Raw genomic sequence first — 10,089 nt, 5'->3', positions numbered from 1 at the left:
CTAAAATATGGTTCGTATCAAACTTCTCAACATCAAGCTTTATAGTAAACATTTTTTAACCTAAATCAACCAAAAACTATCAAAATCACAACCAAGAACATCTTGATCGGATACCAATTGTTGTGAACGAGGATTCAATGATTTTAGTCAATCAGAATCATGCAAAATCAAAGCCATCAAGCAAACTCACGATTTCACAAGGTTCATCTAATTTGGGCTACATTCTCTCTAGACCTAAATTGTGTAATTTAATGATAATGAAATCCAAAAGTTCTCAAAGAACAAAATGAGAAACTACGATGAAAGTTTTTCCAAGAGTTTAATATTTGCTCCGAGTGTTTATGCTAGAGGTTATGATCATTAATCGGTAGAGAAAATATAATGCATAGAAGTAGGTATATACGATCTAAAAGAATTAGAGAGTATCTTAAGACATACTCAAAGAATTCTTGTACATTAGCCTTAAACGAAAAACAGATCATAAACACAAATTTTTTAAAGGTTACTTTTTGTGCCTAAATTACGTGTACTTTCTATTTATGTAAAATTGCAAATAATATTTACTATCTAGAAATAATGGAAACCATTTTTTTATTACTAATACTATCTAATAGTGCATATATACTTATGTAGTGATGTAGTCTACCTCAAAGCACTTGTATTCCACGACCAATTTGAGAGTGGACACCTAATAAAACATTGGCATCAATTCAATTCAAGCCATTGCACCTTTTATATTTTCTACGGCCGGTTAAATTATTCCCCCCACCACTAATATTATTTGCTAATTTATTAATTTAATATAAACCAACTTTTGTACTTTTGTTAAAAATATTTTATTTATATTACCATTCGTCTTTATCTTGTGGTCCACATTTCCTTAATGCAAGATTTATGGATTCTTTTTCAATGATAACACATCATGCATAGTAGAAAAGTTCTATTGCATGAAAATAAAAGCTTATTTGTTCTTTAGTCATTATAAATAGATTATGGGTCTTAACTATCCGCTTAAAGTTTTTATTGAATTGATTCTTTAGCATGGTATTATAAGTCAATGTTATAAAAGCTAAGTCACGGGTTCAATCTTAACAATTCTGCATTTAAAGTGGAATCAGCGTATGTATAAGGGGGTCTATCTGAATAAATCCTGAAGCCCCAAACATCATCATCTTAAGCTTTTGGTTGAGTTGGTTGTTAAAATATAGAAGGGGGTCTATCTGAATAAATCTTTAAGCCCCAAACATCATTTTAAGCTTTTGGTTGAGTTGGTTAAGCATATGTAGAATCAAATCTTGCCTCAGATGAAGAGCAATTGTTACTTTTCAATTAAAGATTATGAGTTTGATTCTCACCTAATCTTCTAGTCGCTCAACATTATAAACATATGTTTATTAATTAAATAATTAATGTGGGGTAATTGTAATCTAAACCCAATTTCAGAATTTGGATGCTAATTAAGATAAATTTATGATAAGATTAAGACCGAGGACACGTGAATCCATGTGAAGGAGGCCCCCTTGTTTCCCTAGCTCTTTGTTGGGTTAAAAAACAATATTTTAAGGAAAAAATTGATATTAATAATCTAATCATGTACTCATTCGTCGTGAATAATTTCATCTTTTGATTATTTTTTAATAATCTATTTTTTGTCATTAATTTGCTATCAGCATACCCTTTTGTTTTATAATAATTCACATTTGCCTTTAGTTTACTGTCAGCATACTAATAGGATATGCCGAATATTTAAACTTTAACGGAAAAGGTTAAATTATTAAAAAATAATTTAAAGTTGAAATTATTCACGACTAATGGATAAAAGGTTGAATTATTAATTTAAATATTCCTATTTAAAGTTAAAGCTTCTTTGATTAAGTTTAACAATACATCAATCAATTTCTTGACCTTATGGCTTATGCTAGAATAAGTAACTCGTTATTTATTTATATCAAAAAGAAAAACCAAGTTGTAAATATTTCACTTATTTCTCTCAAAAAGTAAGCAAGGTAATTTATTGAAACAAATTTTTACTTATCTAAACTGATTTTTACTATTTGTAACTAATTTTTACAAATTAAAACTGATTTTCCCTGATTGTAATTAATTTTTAGTGATTGATACCAATTGAAATAATTTTTACTGATTACTTATTTTCAACTGATTATAACAGATTACTTATTTTTCATATAAATTGAATAATTACCAACACAATTTGAATCTAAAATCTAAACATCCTAAAAAAAACATTTGGATTACCATTTATTCATGCATGGTCAATCTAGAAGTTTACAATTAATCTCCATGTTTTGTTCCCAATGAAATACGTACAAGACCATGATACCTTTATTAATGTAAATACAACTACCCAATTCATCATCATTAAGACTAATTGATTAATAACAATAGTACAATTAACAAGTGCCCAAATCACAACTCACAACTCACAAGTGTAACAATAGCCAACTAACATACTACTCTAATATGTTATTCCTAAAAATAATTAAGTTTTTTTTTCACATTAAAATAATAAAATAATACATAGACAATAACTTTAAATTTAGAAATGTTAGTTAAAAATTATTCCCTCTGTTTTCACATTTTCTTTCCAAATAAAATTAATGAATTTTAGTGTTAAACTCTAACTATAATTTCTTATCGATTTATATGAAAAAACATATTCATATATAATCTTGATAGATTACTCAATAATATTTCCTAAATATCAACTTTTTAGAATTTTTCAAAAATCACAATTTAAATTATTTAACTTTGAAATTTGCATTGAAATCCGTAAAAAATAAAAGAAAAGAACAAATAAAAACAAAGATAATATAAACCAATGAAAAGCGAAGAAGTGGTGCAAAAAAAAATATCCCTCTAATTTAGCACTCATGTCCCATTTACTTTTTGAACACTTCATCTTTTACTTTTAATTTGTATTTTATTATTAATCTATAAGTTAAAATATAGTCATGTGGAATCTTGTTTGATTCGTTTCAATGCAAGGATTATTCTTATCAACTTTCTATAATTTTTAATAATGTACAATTAAAAATATTAAGAATTGAATAAGTACATTAGATAGTTAACATAAACTAAATAAGACATTAATAATAAATTGGAGGAAGTATTGAGTTCAATTATCGATGTCTGGTCTCGTTTTATCGGCCTACCGCTAGAAAAAAACAAAACACCTTACACCAAGTAAGCCCCCATCCGTTGAGATGTCGGAGGGCGAGAAAACGACGTGGTCTCTACCAACCCACGCGCACGCGACCCTATTCTAAAATATTTGGTACTCTTCTAATTCTAATAAAACAACCTGTTTTATCTGCTTTCTCCGTTTTTTTATTTGTCCACGCTATTAAAATGAATAGTTTTATAAGTTTGTACACTTTTAAATTTTTTTTGGGAAAAGTGTCAAAAGGTACCTAATAAATTTTTTCCCAAAAAGTACCTAATAAAAAAGGTTTTATCAAAAAATACCTAATAAAGTTTTTTCTTTTCCAAAGAGTACCAATTAACGTTTTCTTTCAGTTGACCGTCAAATATAACGATTGACTGGTCAAAATCGAAATTTTTTTTCCTTATCTTCAATTTCTTTTTCAATTTAATTTTCTCACTTGTCTTATTCTAATTTCTAATACTTTTTACTTAAAATCGAAGTTAAATTGGAAAAGAAATTGAACATGAGGAAGAAGAATTTTTGATTTTGACTAGTCAACCGTTATATTTAACAGTCAACTGAAAGAAAACGTTACTTGGTACTCTTTGGAAAAGAAAAAATTTTGTTACGTATTTTTTGGCAAAAATTTTTTTATCAGGTACTTTTCGGGAAAAAAAAATTTATTAGGTATTTTTTTTGACACTTTTCCCTTTTTTGATATAAAATTTTGCAAAATTATCCTCATACTCATTGTACTCTATGTTTAAGTAATTTATATTAACATTCAACTAACCTATAGGAAGTGAGATTACTGTAACACATGGAATACCATTATAATGATGAATAATGATTAGCATATCTTTATTTATTTTTCTCATTTATCTTTCCAAAACATGAATTAATCTTTTATTTTCTTTTTAAAATAATGTCCTATATTAAATAAAGATTTCTTTAAATTTTTGCACAAGAGTTGATAGTGAATAATCATAAAGAAAGGGAGGGAGGAAAGTATGTTTTTCAACGTTTGTTTCACATCATAAATAACCCTAATTCTTTGTCCTTTCATACACACAGATGGTAAACAGTCTTTGTACCAAAAGTCAGAATAAATACAAAGAATCCCTTCTCCTCGGGCTTCCCTTAATAAACCTTGCTAGGGCTGCTACTTAATACTTCTTCCGTTCCACAGTATTGGTATATTTGATATTTTACGCAATTTAATGTGTTTTTTTAATTTATATATTGAATTATACATATTTAAAAGTTATAAAAAGTTAATATTATGAAAATATGCGATTAGACGATTCAAATAAGATATACTTGAATATATTTTCTCTTACATATTAGCCACAATATATAAAATAAGCTTAAACGATGAATACTGTCAATAACCGTAATGTAGCGAGTATTTCATAACAGACTAGATACTTATCATAACATACGTGTCCCTTTTATACTTGTGTTAATTTTTTTATTTCTTTATTTGGAATACATTACATAATTAATCTCTTTGAATACGAAGGTCAGATTATTAATCCTTCTTCTAAATGATGAAAATTAAATATCTGTCACTGTTTGAGAGGTGAAAGAAATTTTTTTTCAACTATTATGATTTTTCATAGATATTTACTAGGTTAAATATATTTATGTGAGATTTTGTAAGATTCGTTTACTAGGACTAAGATTAAAACTCAGTTAGAGCATAATCAATACATATATAATCAATAACTTTTTTTTTCATAAAAATCTAAATATATAAAATATTTTATTTTAATTGAGAATAATAATAATTGAAAACCCTTTTGTTTAAAGATTAATAGCATAGCTGGTTTAGCGAGGGCAAAGCATATTTGTGTGGTTGGTCTCAGGTTTGTTTTAATTTCTAGCACCTTTTTCTACACTTGAAAATTTTTCAATGTAATTGCCCACACTTACGAGCACCGGAGCCATTTGAAATTGCCTCAGGAAAAGAGCCAAAGGGGTCAGATAGAGGAAGTAAAATCAACTAATTTTGTGAGAGACAATCTCTTAAAGAGACAAGTTTAAATAAGAAGTCATATTCTTATAATTTATTTAATTTGTATTAATTGAGCTATTTAGCCAATAAATCTAATGCATCTCTCGAAGAGACCAAGACAAATTATTTGTGAACAACTTGTGAAGTAAAATTGAATAAAAAAATGAAACACACAAAAGAAACGCCAAAACCGTAATATTCCTATTCCCTATCTCTTAGCTTCCTCACCTGAAAAACAGGAAGACTTTATCATATAGGAGTATAATACTATCATATATATATATATATATATATATATATATATATATATATATATATATATATATATAATGCCTTCCTAGAAGATTAAGATATTCATGTAGGAAAAAAAAAGAAGAAAATAATACTACCAACTTCCAAAGAGAGCAAACAAAAAAAAAATGGAAACATATACTTCTATATGATGCTATAAATTACCTTATTTAATGTAATTACAAATTGATTTTGAGCTTAATTTTCTTATTTGATTGATCATTTATTATTATTATTATTATTATTATTATTATATTCAATATATACTTTTCATAGAATTTACTACTTAATAAGGAAAAATGGCAAATCCATAGTGGAGTGGTCAAGTTGGGTTACAAGGAATAGAGTCAACTTCATCAGGGATGAAAGGGAAACCAAGCCAGATCTAGGAATTTCCATGGGACTTGATCATCATCATCATCAAGGTGATCAAAATTATGAAAGAGAAAACAGTGATGAGCCTAAAGAAGGCGCCGTTGAGGCACCTTCAAGGCGTCCAAGAGGGCGCCCGCCCGGGTCGAAAAATAAGCCAAAACCGCCAATTTTTGTGACTCGGGACAGTCCGAACGCGTTGCGTTCGCATGTTATGGAGGTTGCGGGCGGAGCTGACGTTGCGGACAATATCGCTAGCTACGCCCGTAGATGCCAACGAGGCGTATGTGTGCTTTCAGCGGCGGGGGCGGTCACTGGTGTGACCATTAGACAACCCTCGTCTGGGCCTGGTGGGGCCACAGTAGTGGCCCTACATGGCCGGTTCGAGATCTTATCTCTAACCGGAGCTTTTCTCCCTGGACCCGCTCCACCCGGGTGCACTGGGTTAACTGTTTATTTAGCTGGCGGTCAGGGTCAAGTAGTTGGTGGGTGTGTTGTCGGCCCGTTGATCGCATCTGGACCCGTTATGGTTATTGCCGCTACGTTTTCCAACGCCACATATGAGCGGCTTCCATTGGAAGAACAAGAGGAAGAACATCCGGGTCAAGGGCAGATGGTTGGCGGGTCCGGGTCCGGGTCCGGGTCCCCTCGTGGACAACAACAACATGGTATTGGAGGAGGAGATCCATCTTCTGCCCTAGGAATGTATAATTTGCCCCCAAATTTGTTGGCTAATGGAGGAAATAATGGGCAAATTAGTCATCATGAAGCTTATGGTTGGACTCATGGTGGTCGCCCTCCATTTTAACCACATAGATAATCAAAAAGGTAAAGTTTTATTATTCGGGTCTCGGGATAAGGTTAGAAAATTCCCTTATCGTAAAGATTATATCGAACAAAAATTGAAATTAAACCATAAGGGTGAAAGAAAAAGTGTTCGATTATTAGCTCAACCTATAATTCTTGAATTCAAGTGGTACTTAATTGTATGTTTTTGGTTTTAAATTTGTAGTGAGAGAAAGAGTAAGTTGAAATTAATAATGAAGGAAAGTAAATTAAAGATAGGTAAAAAAGACTAATAAGGGTTTAATTTTCTCTAATGCTCTCTAGTTGTGATTATGATAATGGTTTTTACTTTTTTCCATGTAAATTAATTAAAATGTTATTATTTAGTTTTTAGACTTGGGTTCATCTTTTACATGTATTAATTCTCTCAAAGCAAAAAAAACATGTCTCTTTTTTTGGGTATGAAAACTTGCATCTGATGATATCCGTTTTTCAATAACAATTTTGACTGGAAAGTATTGGAATTTATGGGGAAATAGATATTTAATTTATTTATTTATTATTAAATCATAAAAAGAATTAAATAGTGGTATGATTCATTCATTGATATGAGCAATAATAGCATGGGAGTGCTCAAACTTCTTAAATGCTTGTCTTGTTGTTTTTCAGGCCATTTTTTGGTAATTTGAAATTAGTACACTTCTAAAGAGACATCCATTCTTTTGGTGATACAATTTTTAAATATAAAGTTTATAATATTAAAAATTTAATTTAATTTATTTAATTGGCTATTTAACTTATATATGATGAACGTTTCATAGTGAGATCATCTCGATCATATAAGAATTTATGTTTGAAATTTACTGAAAAAATTGCAAGTTTTATTTTGTGTATGATAATTTAATTAATTAGTATTTATTCATTTCTGTTTGTTTAATTTATTACAATTTAATAAAAAAATACGAGCTTTTTAATAAAAGTATAACGAATAAATTAAAATGAAAAGAGTAACTAATTATTTTAGACATATTCATGCCTTCCTTGTTTCTTGGGTATTCAGCTAATAATGTGCATCATCATCTTTTTCTTTTAGTATTAATATTTTTTAATACTCTTTATACATGCTTCTTTATATGATTATTAATTCTTTAATTATATTTTAATTATTTTTATGACTTCAAGGTTAGTCACCTTAAAAGATGGTTTGAAGATGATTAAATATTAAATCTAGCTTCATCATCCACAATCTTTCAAACTCCATAAAATCTCATAATTAATAATTTATGATCTTGACTTTTTAACTAATGTTATTTGGAAGATAAACCTAACTCACTTTGGCTTCATTTAACTCCTCTTATTAGTGTATATAATATTCAGTCTTTTCTTTTCTCCCCCCAATCATTATCACAAATATTTTAGTCTTTTTTCTATTTTATATAAGTTGCATTGGAAAAGTATGATAGTTTGAGGTTTGATTTTAAATATACTATTGTGCTTCTTCTTGGTCACATATATTTGAAATTAAATATAATATTGTATATTTTTATTGAATATAAGATTTGATTTTAAACTGATCTAAAATATTGAATTCGAAAATTAATCTGATGACCCGAATAAACACTTTTATACCTTGGTATTGAAAACTAATGAGCAATAGTTAAACACTTTTATTGAATATAAGATTTGATTTTAAACTGATCTAAAATATTGAACTCGAAAATTAACCTGATGACCCAAATAAACACTTTTATACCTTGGTATTGAAAACTAATGAGCAATAGTTAAACACTTTTATTGAATATAAGTCACTCTTTGTAGCTTTAATGGGTAAATTCATTAAATCTTTATGTGATTTATTGCTTTTTTTAGGGATATGTAATTCAGTGATAATTGTAAGAAACAGATTCCTCACTGGGAAATTAAAAAACATGCACTGTGCTAAGTTAGTCCATATCACATCATTTATATATAAAAATTTATTATTCACATTAAAGTTTAGTCACACTCCCCTCATTCAAGTATTTCATGCGAACATATCGTGTTTCGTTGAGACGACCTTAAATAAAAAACTTATATACTCATAAAGTTATAATACGTATGAGATGAGCTGTTTAACCCATTCATAAAGTGCGTCTCTCAATGAAATCGTCTCGTACAATAATAATTATTTAGCGTATTTTATATGATTGATACGTTATATTAAGTTGCAAGATGATCTCATAATCCTTGGGAAATTTTTCATATGAAACTTATGAAAGGTGATGTTTTGGAGGAATATGTCTTTTTAATTTTTATATTTCTACCTTAAAATTCTTTTCATAGATTATTTTTTTCTATTCGCTCTTACACTTTAATGGACAAAACTAAAAGAAATTTACTTTTCAACTCCATTATTATCAATTATCACATGCTATTAATCTATTAATCTTTTTGCTACATGATTTATACCCTTCTTCTCCTGTACATATAGTCGGACATCTTACACGTGCCCATAACCAATCTTGCTTTCATATCTATCATACCACACAATGAGAAATGTGGCATACTCACATTAGATTGAATTTTTGAAATTCTTGAGTGAAAAAAAATAATAATAATAATTAAATAAACGAACCTTTAAACTTTTTCTAAAAGTAAGCGTCCAAACCCCAAAGCTGTGCTTTGGAGCTGTTCGCAGTTACTAACTGCGAACATCATATAAGACAAACTAACTGTTCGCAGTTAGTAACTGCGAACAGTTCAAAAAAGACAAAATAGCTGTTCGCAGTTACTAACTGCGAACAGCTATCTGACCTTAAAAAAAAAAATTTTTTTTTTAAGGTCAGATAGCTGTTCGCAATTAGTAACTGCGAACAGCTATTTTGTCTTTTTGAACTGTTCGCAGTTACCAACTGCGAATAGCTAGTTTGTCTTATATGTTGTTCGCAGTTAATAACTGTGAACAGCTCCAAAGCACAGCTTTGGGGTTTGGACGCTTACTTTTAGAAAAAATTTAAAGGTTCATTTATTTAATTAATTTTTTTTTTATTTTCACTCAAGAATTTCAAAAATTCCATTAGATTTGGAGTAGGATTTAGAAGATGAAATTTTTAAGTGGATCTTTGTTCTTGTAAATTATTGGATTCATATGCACCATGTAAAAAGAAGATACACTATGGATTACCCACTTTCTTATAGGGGTTGTAGATGTTGAACAAAGCTTATTGGTTTGCATTTTGCAATATGCGTTCGTGTCATCAATCAACAAGCGTTTTGTATCAGTTTAAAATCGAATCTTATGCTCATGTTGGTTTTTACATAATTATAAAATTATTTTTAAATCGAATTTGATTACAAAATCGGTTAATTTTCATGAGTTTATTTTGAAGGTCTCTATTAGCAATAATGTAATAAATGAAGAAATTTTTTCTGTAAAGTGAAGTTATTTACTTTTACTAGGGGATCAATTAGTGAAAAG

General features: G+C 28.9%; 1 pseudogene; it reads left to right on the top strand.

Moving 5' to 3' along the window:
- Positions 1-5,532: 5,532 nt before the first annotated feature.
- On the top strand, positions 5,533-7,208 carry LOC130818391 (AT-hook motif nuclear-localized protein 19-like; annotated as a pseudogene).
- Positions 7,209-10,089: the final 2,881 nt, after the last annotated feature.

This window comes from Amaranthus tricolor, chromosome 7 (assembly GCF_026212465.1).
Source record: "Amaranthus tricolor cultivar Red isolate AtriRed21 chromosome 7, ASM2621246v1, whole genome shotgun sequence".
Taxonomy (NCBI): Eukaryota; Viridiplantae; Streptophyta; class Magnoliopsida; order Caryophyllales; family Amaranthaceae; genus Amaranthus; species Amaranthus tricolor.
Note: the sequence above shows the minus strand (reverse complement) of the source record. Positions and strands in the feature narration are given on the sequence as shown.